The sequence below is a fragment of the Rhinolophus ferrumequinum genome, chromosome 13 (assembly GCF_004115265.2).
Source record: "Rhinolophus ferrumequinum isolate MPI-CBG mRhiFer1 chromosome 13, mRhiFer1_v1.p, whole genome shotgun sequence".
Classification (NCBI taxonomy): domain Eukaryota; kingdom Metazoa; phylum Chordata; class Mammalia; order Chiroptera; family Rhinolophidae; genus Rhinolophus; species Rhinolophus ferrumequinum.
In genome coordinates, this window is record NC_046296.1 from 58,532,774 (window position 1) to 58,549,568 (window position 16,795).

A 16,795-nucleotide genomic window follows, 5' to 3' on the forward strand; every position below is an offset into this window, starting at 1 on the left:
TATAATTCAGTTCACATAACTGTCACAAAGTCGTGTTCTTTTGATTTTTTTTTCAACCTTTTAAAAATATAATTCTTAGTTGACAGGCCATTAAAAAAAAAATGGGCAGCAGGCCAGATTTTTCCCACAGGCTGTAGTGTGCAACTCCTTTCTGATATCCATGACATTCCAATGAGGACACCTCATCCCCGTGAAAATGCCAGGGGCATCTCATAACCTTGTGCCACAGACACTTCATTATCAAACTCTCAAAAGTCAAAGATGCTGATCAGGGGTTGTGACTTGCTACTGAAGTCCCTGCACTCCTAGGCCTGGCTCCTCAAACTTCTCCTTGACCAGGGCTGCTCTCTGAGCCCCGAAGAGCCGATACTGTCCCAAGTGGTCACGTCTATGAAGCTAGCCTGTGTACATATGTGTGGGGAGGAGTGGGGATGCCGGGGGAGAAGGCAGGTGTTTCAGGCAAGGACTCTGATCCCTGACCTGCTGTTGTAAGGGTTTTCTCCCAGCATGTCTCCTCCCCAACCAGGTTATTCCATGTTCCTTCCCCTCACTTGGAAAAACTTAGTCTTTCTTGGCTTGACCATGCCTTCAGTAATGCAGGTCCAGACACCCTGCTCAGACACAGCCTCTTTGACTTGTGGTCAGAAGGAACCTTTCAGGAATCACTGGGGTCTCACAGACACCCAGGCAACCAAGTCCAGGTGAGGCTTCCAGGTGAGGTGGACTGCAGCAGCCTGGGAACCAGCACTCGTCTTTTGATTCCTGGACAATATTGGAGCCTGTTACTTCCAAGAAAATTCCTTTCAAGAGCACCTGGGACACGAACGGTGGGAACAAGATCCAGCCCCAATTTCTTAAGTCTCCGCGGCCTTACAGCCCCATGAGAGAGCAGGGGAAAGGAATTGTCAATTCAGAGAGCTTGAGAAAGTCCTGGCCCTTCTCGGGGCCTCAACCCTCCCATCAGTCCAACATGGGTGCAGCTGGCCGCTGTGTTTCTATGCTTCAAGGAAGCAGGGCAAAGAAGCAATTTGTGTCCTCTCTACCGAACACAGCGTTTCCCACCACACAGGAGTTCTACAAGCACAGGCCTCTCGGGCAAGAAGCCCCAAGGGCCTGAGGGTAATCTTCGTGCTTGACCCCCTCAACCTCCCCTTCGCCGTCCTCCCTCATCCTCCCTCCCTCCCTTAACATCTCCCCTCTCCGCCCGCCAACCAGAGGGTGGAGCTCAGGCAAAGGCCACAGGGGGCCTGGACTGTGAGCTGCCGCCCTCTAGTGGGCGCAGAGGGAGGAAAGGAGAGAGAACCGGACAGAGAGGAGAAAGATGAGACAGAGAGAGAGGAAGGGGGAGGAGACAGGAAGAGAGAAAGGCCTGAAAGTAAAATGGGTAGAGGAAGACGGAGGAGGAAGGACGTGAAAGATGGAGTGAACTGAAGGGGAGAGGCCTCCCTGTGTGAGAATCCCCATCCCCTGGGCAGTGCTGTTTCTCACCATGCAGTCAAGTATTTCCCCCGGATTTGTACATCAGCCACTGAGAGCTCTACCAGGCTGTGTGTGACCAGGGCTCTCACTCAACTCCAAGAGCTCCGAATGGGTGGGAATTGTTGAACCCACCTGATTTTTGCTGATCTTACACAGATGCCTCCTCTTATGAGGCCCCTCTGAGGACCAGCTACCGGGTAGGTCAGCTCAAGTGTCGTCTCACTCGGACTCCAACTGCCCCATCGAGTCCTCTGACTTCCGCTCCACTTTTAGGTTTCTGCTAAATCTGTACTTCTATCCTTAACCTTCCTCCAGTGCTTCAGACCTATACACTCAGCTGTCCACTGGATACCCCACCTGCCTGTCCCTTGAACACCTCAAACTCAACGTGTCCAAAATGGAACTCATCACCTTCCCCAAATCCACTCCTCTTTAAGCCCTACCATGTTTCCTTACTATGGCAGACATGGCGATGGGCTGCCCAGATCCCCTCAGGAATGATGGGTTTATCCCCGCATCTGCTGGGAGAGCTGCCAGCAGGAAGCCCTCAGCTGTCAGTCTCCCTGGGGGATTTCCTCAGCTGCAGGGAGCCACCTCTCCACCACCACTCTTTTCCCAGGGAGATCTGTATCCAAAGACCTGTCAGTGTGGGAACATAATGCCAGCCCCACTGCCCAAGTTGGCACAACTCTGCAGGGACATCCCATAGGCTCAGCAGAGCTCTCCACGGAGGCTGCACCGTGGCTCGACTTCTCCATATTCCCAATGCTGCTTCCTTCCCTTCCCTCCCATAGGGATCCCAAGAGAACTGCCTAATCAACCTTTGGAATGTGAGTCTGTCTCAGAGACCCCTCTCCAGGGACTGCAATCTGCAACGTTTGGTCACCAGGGCCAAACCCTGACAGCCAGGGCTGACACCCCTTCTCCTCACCCTCCACAGGAAACACCAGGCCAGGCCTCCCTTGCTGTGTCTCAGATGCATCTATGCCCCTCAGACCTGTTCTTGCTGCCCCAGTTCCCTCAGTAAAAGGAGCTACATTATCTTCTAGAACACCACTCTCCTCTCTACAGCTGCAGCTGAACTCAAGGCCCAATGCCTCTCTCGCGAGAGTCCCCCATTATCTGAGCCAAATGACCCTCACTTGACCCCATACATCCCCCCTGGGCTGCCCAGTCAGGCCCCATCCTGCTCCCGGAGGAGGCCAGCCAGGGGGATGTCCCCAGTGTTAGCGCGTGAGGTTGGGTGACACCAACTTTAGAATGGACTGGTTGTCCATGGAGACGGGGTGGAATCTCTCCCTGTTTGAGTCTCACACTCAGGAGACCACTCTCTGGGCTGTGGTGATTAACAGCCGCGAGCGGCGCCAGGATGGATGAATGGCAGACAGAGATGGGGCTCCTGGAGCAGGGTCACCACACAAAGGCAGTAACTCAGGACTGTGCAGCCTCGTCTGTCCCTCGTACACCCCCCAGGGCGTGTGGGAGGACCTGGGACCCGCCTGCCAGTGAGAAGTGAGGGTGAGGCCAGATGCTCTTCTCTGCCAAGTGACTTCCTTGTTCTTTTCTCTTCATCTAGACTTTTGTCTTAACATCACTGAACTATAGAGTCTGTTCAGTGGCATTGACTAGGTAATATATTAGTCTGATTATCCCTTATGTGAAATCAAGCCTATAAATGCCATTTACTCTTAGATGCAGAAATTTTTCTTTCTTTTTATGTTTTTAGGTGGTTTTTGTTTTTTGTTTTTTAATTTCTAGTGTTTGGATGATTTTTAAATTTTGTTTTTATTTTGCTCTTTATACCATGTTTTTAAAAGAATAATGTCTTTGCTCTGCAAGTTTTGAAATAGCATTTAGATAAAACTGTAAAATTCTGGTATTTTATAAATTAATGAATATACATTTTCACCTTCATAAATTATAACAGCTGTCATTTTTAAATGAAAAAAAAGTGTATACACAAATCCAAACTTCCCTTCAGAAAAACATTTCATTTTGAAGTGATTTTCAAAGAGTTATTCCATTATTTATTTAATTCTTGATATTTTAGATTTATTCCCAAGGATGCTGACTCCGTGTCAAAATTAGGGTTTGGAGCAATTTGTTTAAGAAACAGTCATATTCTTTCATTGTTCACTTAGAAAAGGCATCCAAATAGAGGCCCTTTCAATCAGTTGGCCACCAGACCAATATCCAGTGTGATCCCATTTTGTTTATACACATGTATGCATACACACAAGCACACACGCGTGAAGGAGCTATTCCCGGAAGCTCAGCCTCCAGTCTGATCCACCTGCCCTCACAGCAATTTTGTAATCACCTAATTCCCTGTAGTAAGTCTCTTTCTGCTTCAATTGTCCAAAGTCATTTCCATTATCTTCAACCATACCTTGAACTGATACAGGGGATGGGGGTAAAGAGAATTGCAAATCTCAAAGGAGCTCTTCCTATGATATTACCAATCCCCTCCTTTAATTTACTCCCGCCACCACCAACTCCCCCACCCCGGGATGAACACAACACCCTGACCCAGGTTTTGTCTTTGCATAGCAATGCTGATTCCTTCCTTATCCTAGTTTCTCCACCTCTTCACCAGGATATGGGTGTTAGTCAGGGCTATTTGGTTGCAAGTGACAGAAAGTGTTAATTCAACACATATGTTGTGTCAGATACAACCAAACAGCCAGAAGGGCTGGGGTAGATCCAACTTTTCCTCTCTCTCTCCTTGAACACTCTCACTCTTGATCTCTGTTTCTGCCTCTCCTTCATGCAAATCTCTGTATGTTAGCTTTTCTCTCTTAGGCTGGCTGACCCCACAGAAGTGGAGTTATCACTTCTGGCAGCTCTTGGCTCATATCATCACAATTTGTAACAGGGTCTTCTCTCTCCCGACTTCAGTTTTGAAAAAAAACCTGGGGAATGATTCTGACTGGATTAGCTTGGTTCATGGACTTGTCCTTTGGATAAATCATTGTGTCATTGAGAGTAGTTTAGCCTGTTTCAAGCAGGGTTTGTTACTGGAAAAGACTAAAGGCTGCTTTAAGAAAACATAAATGACCATGACCATGTGAACACTTGACTGCTCAACACATACACAACCAATCTTTATATTCCAATAATGCTTATGTTTGAAAACTATGACTCTCAAATACAAAAAAAGACTAAATTCACTATGATAGATTGTTTCAATAATTCCTCTCCGTCTAGCCATGTCCTCAGAGAGTCCGAGTGACATAGTGGTAACTGGTTCTCTGGGAAGAGGGATGGCGGGGAAGCCCTGGTTTGTAATGTATGCCAATTTCTGTAGTGCAGCTATCCCACCATGGCTAATTTAAAACTTTAAGCAGTTTAACACGTAGCTTGCAAAATTTCTAGAAATTTAACATTCGGCTCTCAAGCTCTCATACCATTGTCCCTTCCCACACTAGCCCAGGGTTTGGCCTCATGTCACTTCATGTGACAATAGCAAACTTGAACCAAGCAGACTTAAAACTTGCTTGCACATTGAAGTTTGCCCTCTCTTGCTCGTTAGAACCCTGACATCAACCGTGTGAATGAGCTGGATGGGGAGAGACACATAACCAATTGTCCTGTTCGCCCTAGCCAACAGCCAGAAATATAAGTGGGGGGCCATTGACTGAAAGCCTCCAAACATGGAGAAGGCCATAGAAGCTTGGGTGAGCCCAGCCAAAACCAGCAGAAGTAGCCACTGGACCCAGCCCAAATTGCTGACCCACAGAATTACTGACTAATAAATTATTACCGTGGTAAAGCCATACATGTTAAGGTAATTTGTTGTACAGCAAAAGCTACTTGATACACTTAACCTATTCCCCAAAGGGAGACAACCAAGGATTACACCCAATCATGACATTCTGCTGAGTCCAGGATCTCTAAGTGATCTGTGTTCTTCTCCAAAAGCTTAAGATATGGTTTATCATCATACAGTAACCCACATATTAAGTGAGAAATTCAGTCATCTCCAAAATACCCAAGAAACAATGCTGAAGATTAAAAAAAAAAAAAAAAAAAAAAACCACACACACAAAAAACAGCATAACAAAAAGTCCCTTTCAGAGAAGAGAAAAAGAAAAGCAAAATATCTAATATAATGATATTTGTCAATACTTTCAGTTGCCCAGCATTGGAACAGCTTTCTATATATAAGTCCTTCACCTTATGAAGTAGAGACTGTATTTTGTTAGAGAAGCTAAAAAATGTTCCTCAAACTCCCTTCCAGCTTGGGCATGGGGGCACACGGCCTCAGTTCTGCCAATCAGATGCATTTACATTTTGAATCAGAAACCTGTGATGTGAAGAAGCAGGAAACCCATTTGGTTAATGAGTGGTGGCAGTTCGAGGAACGATGACTCGTGCCAGCATCAGTGGTGTGAGCAATGCAAGGGTTTCTCCCTGTGTCTTCACCCCATAATTTGTATGTTATGATCTGGAATATTGTTCCTGCCGCCATATCTTTCCAGCATAGTTTTTCAGTCCTTCCTCCTCCCCAACACACCAGCTCTCCTACCACCAGGTCTCAGAAGTGTAGTGAGCAACGGAGAAGCTCTGGAGTCCAGCTGCCTGGCTTTATTCCCAATTAGCTGTGTGACCTTGGGCAAGTTCCTTAACTTCTTTGTACCATTTCCCTATCCACAATGTGGAGCTAATTATAGTATCAATCTCAGAGGTACTATTGTTTTTATGAAGGTAGTAAAAAGGATTTCCTGAGTTTCACACATGCAAAGAATTTTGAATGATGCTTGGCAAAGTATCAATGCTTAATTAATGTTAACTATTGTTGTTATTACTTAACATGTATTCATAAATCTCTTTTTCTGCATAAATCAGTCAGTTGCTGTTGTCTGCAACGAAGAAGGCTGCCAGATACAATTACTCACCAATCCAGGGTTTATATCGTAGCCTGCTAAGCAGGAGTTATAAGGTACATGTATTTATTCAATTTCAAATGAGCCCACTTTGGTTGTAAAGGTTCTGTCGACCATGGGGATTCACGTTGTCCAGATCCTCCATGGCCATTGTTGGTGTCTGCACCCCCTTAACAACGAACCCCCTATTAGCACAGGTGTAAGAAGCATGGAGAAAGTTTCGATACTCTGAGCACCCCTCTGGAGCCCCAGAGCGGATGTCTTGAGGCACTTTCTTAATAAGAAATGTTAGTGACATGATATTTCCTTCAAAGTCAGCAACGAGGCAAGAATGATCACAACACTGCTTCTGCTGAGCCCTGTGCTGGAAGTCTAACCGGTGTAGCAAGACAAAAATAAAAACAAAATCATTGAAAATGGAAAAACAAATTATGGTTCACAGACAAGATGATTGTCTATACAGAATCAACAATTATTAGAATTAAGAGAGTTCAACTTTGAAAAAAATCACATTGTAATGCACTAATATCAAAAAGGTAGAAAGTGTCAAGCAACAAGCAGAAAACAAAACAAGTGTCATTTTATAAAACATACTAATTGTATCCGTAATCTATTGCCACAATAATGCTGTGTGACAAAACCATTTCAAACTCCGTAGCTTGAAACAGCAATCACTTAGTTTGCTTGCACACCTAGAGGTAGTTGGAGTTCTGCATACCTGCCCTGGCTCTGCTTCCACCTGCAGGCTTGCAGTTGGGCTGGGACATCTCTGCTCTGTGTGTCTCTCCTTCTCCTGAGACAATGGGGTATATTGTTCACAAGGCAAAAGCACCAGAGGGCAAGCAGGAACTCACAATTCACCCTAAGACCTGGTCTCTATGCTAACTATATTTTCAATATTCTCGATGCTCCGGCATTTTGGGGGCCTTACACTCTCAGGGAGAGACTGCTCCTCCCAGGGCCAGCTAATTCCTAAAGATAGGAGACAACTTACCTGGGAGCTTGCCTCTCATAGACAAGCCAACCAGCCCCTCTGTCCAACTCTCACATACCTAGCCCACATTTCCCCAGCCCTAGATCTTCCAGGGCCAAGGCCCAGACAACTGGAGACCACCCTGATAGCCCAAAGCCTGCCGGAATTATTCCACCTAGCCAATCCGAAGCTGTTTACCCTGCCCTGTCTTGGCTTTCCTGCGGAAACCCCAGTAGAGGCTGTGGCTTATGCCTTCCCTCACTCCTTTCTGTCTCCTGACCAAGACTGGTGCTTTTCCTCTGTGAACTTGCTGGGTTGGCAGGCCCCTATCTCTGGGGAAATATAAGTAATAAAGTCTTCTTTCAATGGCACTGGCCTCTCCAAAAATTAAAATCCCATGGGTATAAATGAGAAAGTCTCAAACCTGGCACATTATCACTTGCACCCAAATTACATGATTCAAAGCAAGTCCAACATCAGTACTGAGGGTGGAATTTACTCTTCCCCTGGGAAGAACTACAAAGACACATAGCAAAAGATTCAGAGATGGGGAAGGATGAAGAGTTGGAAATAATAATGTACCCACCCTATCACATCATTTTATAATAGCAACTTTTTAAAAAGGTACCTAGGAATTACTCTAGTAAAAGATATTTTCTTGATTTTTACTGAGAAATGTATGCAACTTTATTGAAAGTATTTTAGAATATACATAAATGGAGAAATATACTATAGAAAGACCCAAAGGTGTTACTGCATAGAAAGACCCAAAGGTGTAAGATGTCCATTTTCCCCAAATTAATCTGTAATTTGATGCAATTTCAAGCCAAGGAAATTTGGGGGGGGAAAGAACAAGGTGAGGAGTCTTGGCCTGCACAGTAAAACGTATAGTAATTAAAACAGTGTGATGTTGGATGGGGAAGAAAGACCACAAAGGAGCAGACCTGAGAGCCCAGAGAGGGACATACACATCTGTGGAAGCTTAATATATGTCAGCAGTGCCTTTTCAATAATTGGTGATGGTAAATAGCTTAACCATGTTGAAAAGAAAAATAAAATTAATCCTACTTCATATCATACCAGACGTCAATTCTACATGGATTTGTAGAATTGGATTAAAGCACCAAAACATGAAAACTAAATTTTAAAATGTTAAGAAAAACAGCATAGAAAACTATCTTTTTGACTTAGTTTAAGAAAATATTCCTTTTTAAAACAGTACCCAAAAAGCATTGACCATAAAGGAAAAGATGGATAACTATTATTATATTTTAAAATTAAGCTTTTTAAAATCAAATAGCACCAATGAAGAATAAACCACACAGTGGGAGAAGATATTTCCAATGCATAGTACTGACAACAAATTAGTATGTGGATTATGTAAGATGTAGAAATCAACATTTATAAATGAATAAGAAAAAAATTAGCTGCAGTAAAGCTTTGGCAGTAAGTTATAAACAGGCTACTCGCAAAATAAGGGGAGAGGAAATGAATGGTTAGTTAAACTATAAAATAGTCTCTGCCTTCATAATAATGATGCAAATTAAACTCTAAACCAATTAAAACGTTAATGTACAAGATTCATTTTAAAAGTTTTTAAATTTTCTTGATGGAGACAAAAGAAAAAAAGTAGAACAAATGGAAACTCAAACCATGCCCTAGGTTAGGAGATTAATTTTTCATTAATTTTTCATTAATTAATTAGATATGCTGATTCTAAAAGTTCTTCTGAAACAATCAAACAAATAAGAATGGCCAGGAAATTCTAAAATAAAAGAGTATAAGGGAAGATTAGCCTTAATGAGATATGAAATATAAAGCTAAAATAATTAAAAGTATAATGCCGGCGTGTGAATAGACAGGTGGAACAATGGAACAAATTGAAAGTCCAGAAACAGACCCACATATAGATGGAAATACAGTTCATGACAAAGGTGACATTTCAAATCAGTGGGGGAAGGGTGGATTGTTCAATAAACGATGTTGAAACATCTAGGTAGCTATCTGGGAAAAAATAGTAAGATATATCCATACTTTCATGCCTTTTACCAAGATAATTGACAAATGAATCAAGGATTTAAAACGTAAAGACAAAAATCCTAAAAGGACTACAAGAAAATATGGATATTTTGTTTTTTATTTCACAAAACCCAGGAGCCATCTGTGTCTGTCAGAATCCAATCAGGTGACAGAAACCACACAGCAGTTTTAATTTAACAGGAAAAAGTTCACATAAAGAATTGTCAATTATATAAAACCATTGAAAGGGCAAAGAAGAATGGTATATGTGAAATAATAAGAAATATGTATATTGGTCTCTGCCCCCGTTTCTGTTAATATTTGGTCTTTGACCCTGGTTCCTGACAGACTTCCTAAAATCCTTGAATCCTTTGAGTGATAGAGGTGCTAGAAGCATCTTTTGTTCTAATATTTGATCTTTGACCCCATTCCTGACACAGAGCTCCCAAAACCTTTGTACGTTCCTGAACAATGGGCATGATAAGAGCCTTTTACAAAGAACTAAATTCCTTGGAATTTCCTGGGTGATGATAGCATCACTTGTTCTAATACGGTGACTCTTAGTGGACTCCTGGGTGGGGGTCGGTTAGCAGAAAGACTAACATGATTAGAAGCTAAGAACTTTTCAGCCCCAAGCCCTATCCTCCAGGGAGGGAACAGGGGCTAGAGATTGAGTTAATAATCCATTATGCCTATGGAATGAAGCCTCCATAAAAATCCCTCGAGTATGGGCTTCGGGGAGCTTCATGATTGGTGCAGGGCGGAGCTCTCCAACACCACGGGGACAGAAGCTTTTGCATTGGGGACCTGTCCGGACCTTGCACTGGGTACCTCTTCATGTGGCTGTTCCTCTATTCTTTCGTATATCCTTTATTATAAACCAGTAAACCTAAGTGTTTCCCTGCATTTTGTGAGCTATTTTAGCAAATTATCAAACATAAGGAGGGGGTCATGGGAACCCCTAATTTATAGCTGGTTTGTCCAAAGTACAGGTGACAACCTGGTACTTGCAATTAGCATCTGAAATTGGGGTGGGGGGCAGTCTTGTGAGGCTGAGCTCTTAACCTGTGGGGTCTGCACTAACCCCAGCGATTAGTGTCAGAACTGAGTAAATTGCAGGACACCTAGTTGGTGTCCACCGAAAACTGGAGAATTGCTTGGTGTGGAAAACCCTCACATTTGGTGTGAGTAGAGGAAACAGGAGTTAAAAAAAGCTTGAGAACAGAAGTGAAACGAGTGTAGAGAATAAAACAGAATACAGCTTTTAAATAACTCATTGATACATGGAGAAGACAGTAGAGAGGCAATAAGCACATAATGTGGAATCTCCAAAGAAGAAAAGCAAGACAATGGAACGGAACAAAGAGTGCAAGAAAATGTTCCTGAAGTAAAAGGCAACTTGAAATACCGTGCACTAGGAGAAACTGACACAAAATGGTCACTGCTGAGACTTGTTGGATGTTAAAAATAAACCATATTTCTTCCTCTTTCTCTTCCTCTTTCTTTTCCCTTTCCCTTCTAATCAATTCGGTCCAAATATCACTTGGTGGCACCAAGCAAAATAGGCATGTATGTAGGGAGTGGGGCAGAGGTGCCACAGCCCCAAAAGTAGTAGTGTTGGAGCCTAAGCATAGTATGGAGGACGTCTGGATAGAAGAGTGCAATGGACAGAATGTTTGTGCCCCGCCCCGATTTCTTATGTCAAAATCTTGACCCCCGATGTGACAGTATTTAAATATAGGGTCTTTGGATGGTGATTAGGTTATGAAAATGAAGGCTTCGTGAATGGGATTAGTGCCCTTATAAAAAGGACGTCAGAGAGCTCCTCAGTCTCTTTCCACCATGTGAGGGTACAAGAAGATGACTATCTGCAACCTGAAAGAGGTTCCTCCCAAGAACCCAACCATGCTGGTACCCTGATCGCAGACTTCCAGTCTCTAGAACTGTGAGAAATAAATGTCTGTTGTTTATAAGCCATCCAGTCTATGCTACTTCGTTACTGCAGGCAGAACTAAGACAGTGATCGGTTCTGGGATGTCGGAGACTAAGTTGGGTAAGGAGGGTGCCACATAGGAAACAGCTGGCTGGTGCAGGGTGTCACAGCCCAAGTCGGGTGAGGAGAGTGTCTCTGTAGGGGGCAGACTGGCATGGGGTGCTGACGGGTAAGGAGGGCTTCTGCATGGTAGAGCACAGGGTGTTAGAGCCCAAGCAATGTGCGAATGACCTCAGCGCAGGACGGGAGGCAGTCCAGCATGAACTGCTGCGGCCTGACTGTCAGCTGGGGTAGTGAGGAGCAGCCAGGGTAAATGGCTGTGCGTACTTAGCAACGGGTTATCAGGACCAATGTGTAGGTGACAAGAAAGGCAGGCAAGGAGCCATGGGAGATAAGATGGAAGTGTAGAACACTTCCCCGAGCCCAGACTTGGGAACCAGGGTGCCGGGCCTAGCATAGCACACAGTGCCCACCCTGACCAGGAGGCCACAGGCTGCCCAGACCATGAGCTGACCCCAGGGCTATTCACAGGGACCCACACAACTGCAGAGACATGATTAGGTACACGGTGCATTGCTGGTCCATCTCCCTCCCTCCCCAGCGTCCCACCCCTGGGCTCTTGCTGATACCCTTTCACTTCCATTTTTTTTCCTTACTTTGCTCCATCGCAGACTTCAATAGAAACTGCCTCTAGTTGATCAGGGATAAGTGATCTGAGCCACCTGCAAAAGTTAATGATTACAGCAGCCCAGGGGTGTTTGAACCAAAGGAAAGCAGGCTACTCTGAAGACCTTGGCTCTGGCCTCAGCTGTGTCTGGCACCTTACTGACCCAGACTATGTAAATGCCAGGACAGTTCAGCCCTGTTCCAAAAAGAAGAGGTTTTCATGCAAACTCTTCCTACTCACTCTCTAAAGCAGCTGGTATAGAACTAGCTGAAGAGGATTCTGCACTTAAAATGTAAACTCCAACCAATTGTAAATGGAAAGACAGTGATATGATGTTAGGTGCGTACCAGCAAAGATATCAAGAGGCACTCTTTCCAGGCCAGACAGCGTGGGATGAGGGACACAGATGACAAGCCGCAGAATTAAGGATGAGGAAGCTATGAACAGAACCGGGACAGAGATGTTTCACCAAGCATATCTGACTAAGGGTTTCACCTGCTTCCATGCTATGAAGAGAGTGGATTAAATGCAGGATTGACACTCCAGAACAGAGTGTAACAAAAATTTCTGCAATGGTGGATACGTTCTCTATCGGCACTAATACAGCAGCACTAGTTATATGTGGCTTGAAATGTGCACTTGAAATGTGGTTAGTGCAATTGAGGAAGTGCTTTTTTCATTTTACTTGATTTGCATGAATTAAAATATTTCCATAGGCCCATGTGGTTAGTGGCTACCATACTAGATAGTCCAGCTCTACACAGTTTGTGGTCATTGCATAATTGACTGCTGGTTTCTTGTGTTATTTTGGTAGTTTTCAATTGTCTCAGATAATTAAAAAATTATTTTTGTGTAAATAATATTTTTAGTTAAAGAACCCTTCTTATTCATGTAGGTCAACTTTGCAGAGCTCTGGAGTCCTGTGTAGGCAAGTTAAATGAACTCAGCTGCTAATTGTGGTCCAGATGGAGTCCAGAGTGGGCAAAGCAGATGAGAAACCACTCCCAGATAGGCATCGCTGAAGCACAATAATGAACGATAGCTATCTGGGTATTTCTTCCTGGTGTTACGAAGGGCTTTGTGAATGGGTCAAGTGCCATGCAGATGTTTCTACTGGAGTAGAGTTCCCCAACGATCCCATTCTTACTTGAACCTTCTGCACAAAAGCCTATCAGACAGAGGCCTGAAGAAGAGGTGGCATTGATTGTCCTCTTCAGACCAGCACCCATGGGATTTCTTATGCACGGGGAGTAACAGAGCCAGGGTAGCGAAGATGGGGAAAGCGAATATATGGGGAGTGAGGGGATAGAATGGGATCAACAGGAAAGGGAAATTATCTGGTGTCTGAGGTAAGAAACCAGCAACTTCATAGGGCCCCCCTAGTGAGAATTTATTAGTCTATAAACCACAGGATCCCCGTTGAACCCCAAAGGCTCAGAAGCCTTCTGGGGTCCATCAATCTATGGGAAGATGGGGGTATGAGGTGAGTTGACACCATAGGTCAGCAGGGCCTCTGCCCTGAAGAAGCTGGTAGAAAGTAAGGTTAGAGCTTAGAACTGCCAAGAAAGTAATGGAGGAGGGGAAGAACCAGCTTGGGGGTTTCATGGTCTGAGAAGACTGGGGAGGCTGAGGTCCGTTGGCCATGGCAGACCTAAACCAGTCCTCCCAGAACCATCTCCCACCTGTCATACCTAAGTGTCCTGCAGCTTCCGTGGGGTCCCTGTGAAGCCCCATTGCCAGGTTGTCATCACTCGTACAAGGGTGCAGACTCTGCCTGTGGCCCCATCAGCTCTCAGCAGTGGTGCAGGGGAGGAAGAAGAGCAGTCCGGGACCAAAACACTTTGCTTTAGACAGTGTGTTTTACTATGAGCCTCACTGGCTGCTGTCCCCTGTGTAAAACACAAATCCTGAGTACTTCACAGGAATCCCGTAAGTGTAACCCAGAAGTTCCCACTTCCCATCAGCACGCAGCTGTAAATTCAGGGAGTCAGATGTCCTGCTCTTGTTCCCAGTCTCTGACTCTAGGCTCCAAGTCCCTGCAAATTCCCCTCGAGTGTTTTGGGGAGATCTCAGGCAGCGCCTCATGTGTGCGCATGAACCAGACTGTCAGCGTCAGCCACCTCCTGCCCTTCTCTCCGCCAATGTGCTCTGCTCATGATGCTGCAGCAAGAGCATCTCATCTCTGCCTCATCACAAGTGCCCCTCGTGAAAAGGCAATGTCTGTCCCAAGAATACTCTCTTCACGTTTCCAAAGCTGCTGACTGAGGAGGAGCCAAGGTGGTGGGCCCCAGGCAGAAATTTCCTTCATTTTGTGAAATCTTTATAGCCTGGAGTAACCCTGCTTGTTTCGCCCAGATCTCAGCAACTTGCAGCTGCCAAATAAGGTCCTTAAAAAAAAAATGTAACCTAATTTTTTTTTTTTACTTTTTTTTTTTACAGTCTCCGTAGAGACTGTCAAAAATTGCCAATGCCGACTATATTTCAAGTCGTCATGGCGGGGTATTGGGAAAAGTTTTCAATTAGCAGTAATCGCGCCTCGGATAAACCTCATTGGCTACGATACTGCCACTGCGCAAAGCTAACCTAATTTTTAATAATGATAAGACCTTCCTTTACCTCCCAGCTCCCTCTCTCTGAACTGGAAGCCCAGTTGGCAGTGCCTCCCTTCAGTATTTTGAGGCCCTCAGAAAGGCTTGCGCTGCCGGGATTTATCTTCCTTGTCACTCACCAGCTTCCCCTGCCTGGAGAACATCCCCGGTGCCCAGACTCTGCAAACGACAACCTCTGGCCAACTCTGCAGCAGGTCTGGGTTGTCTCGGAATTTCCATGTACAAATGTGCTGAAAAAGACGAAGTGCTGTACTCAGAGTTCAGAGGGTTCCCATACGGACACTGAAAAATCTGCAAGCCCACAAGATACATCTCTCCTCCCCTGAGTCAGAGAACAGCCCCGCTGAAAGCACCCCCAGAGATGACCCAAAGTAATGTCCTCATTCTACTTGTAAGGACAGCCCCAGCCCACTGGGCTGATCACCACCGGAACTCAGGATGGATTGCATGGGCCAGGCAGGGAGCACCAAATACTGGAAACCAGATTGCATCAGCCTTTCTGTGTTCTGAGCCTCATCCAGCTATTTCGTATGTATACCCAAGTGTTTACAGGTGACTTCACCCCCTCCGGTTGCCAGAGAGAAGATAGTTATCGCAGAAGTCCCGCCACTCCCAGAGTCCTGTAGGAAGTCTGAGCTGGGCCTGTGGCCGCTGTGCCTAAAAGTAAATGGGTGAGGCCAACCTGTAAGACCACAGGGTTGTCATGACCCACTGATGATTCTGTGGCTCTTCCATTGCCCTCCAGGACTTGGCACCCAGGGGACCTCTCCCAGTGTCAGACGGGCCCTGGGCTCAATGTTTCAGCTCCAGTGTCAGGGCTGAGCTCCATTCGAAACTCCCAAATCGACTGGCTTATAATTTGGTCCCCTTCTATCTCTACCAGAGACCTCCTCACCCAAATACCCTGCCCTGAAGAAACACCTTTTTCCAGTTTCTGCTTCCCCACCAGGCACAGCCATCTTCCTTGCCCCCAGCATACCACAATGCCAGTGCCCAGGGCAGCTCCAGGGTGGCGAAGGGAGAGAGACTGTCAGCAGGTGGAGTTCTGGGTCCAGAGCACAGGGCAGCAGGTGATAGAGATATCCCTCCATCTCTCAGGGATTTAACAACAGTTAGGAGGAGGGGCTGGGGGTCCTCGTGACGAAGAGCAGTGACGGAAACCTCCAGAGGCTGCCCAGGGCCTCCTTGACTCACCAGCAGCCTCAGTGACACAGGCAGCGTTGAACCCGCTGCAGGTGGAGAGGCAGCAGGTTCTGCAGGTGGAGAGGCATCCCTCCGCTGCCGCCCACATGGAGAAAAAACAGAGGACTCTGAACTGAAGGTGGTCTGGGCCCTCTCCTGAGCCAACCTCGGCCCCTTCCTGTGGCCCTATGGTCCATATCCCAGAAATCTCCAGGTCCTAGAACAGTCGTCAAAGGCCTATCACAGTGCTTGGCACATACTCAGTAAATATTCACCGAATGAATGGATGACTCTGAAAGTAAGGCCTGCTTACCTGGAGCTGCTGGTTTCATGGCAAAACAGCTTTGCAGCTTCCCTATCCTTTGTGGATTGGGATGATGCCCCATTCCCCTCACCGTCTCAGTCTTTCAGCAAGACCTCCAAGGCACTGCCGCAGTGTCCTCTCTGCTAGTCTTGCTCAGCATGGACGGAATCAGTGCTTGGGAGGCCCCCATGATTCTCATTTTTACCAGTCTGGGCAGAATCCTGCCCTCACTCCTGTCAGACTGGTTTTGATGGCTCCATTTCCCGGGGCCTGCACTTCTGGAAACATAAACACTTCACAGTGTCATCTCTCCCACCGCTCAACCTTACTTTCCCGGGGCAGCTGCCCGCTCTGGTGAGGACAGAAAGAGAACCAGCTAGCACTCTCACTGACCACGTCTCTTCAGAGGCCCTGGAAGTAATCCCTGTAAAAGCTTTTTCCCAGAGACACTTAGGCAAGCGTGCGGAGCCACCTTGCCATGACGAGTTCATTCACTCATTGCACACATATTTCTTACGTATTTACCCCATATAGGAGCTGGGGCTCAGCAGTGAACACAGAAACGTCCCTGCCCTCACAGAGCCAGTGCGAGAAGACAGACGGTAAACAGACAGATAATACCGTGGGCGGTGCTCAGTGCCATGAAGAAAAATCCATCAGAGTAAGGGGATACAGAATGGCAG

General features: G+C 45.7%; 1 non-coding gene across 1 annotated transcript; it reads right to left on the reverse strand.

Moving 5' to 3' along the window:
• Window positions 1–14,456: 14,456 nt before the first annotated feature.
• On the reverse strand, window positions 14,457–14,597 carry LOC117033482 (U4 spliceosomal RNA). The gene has a single exon (XR_004424883.1). It is a non-coding gene; the product is annotated as a U4 spliceosomal RNA (small nuclear RNA).
• Between the last annotated feature and the right edge of the window lie 2,198 nt (window positions 14,598–16,795).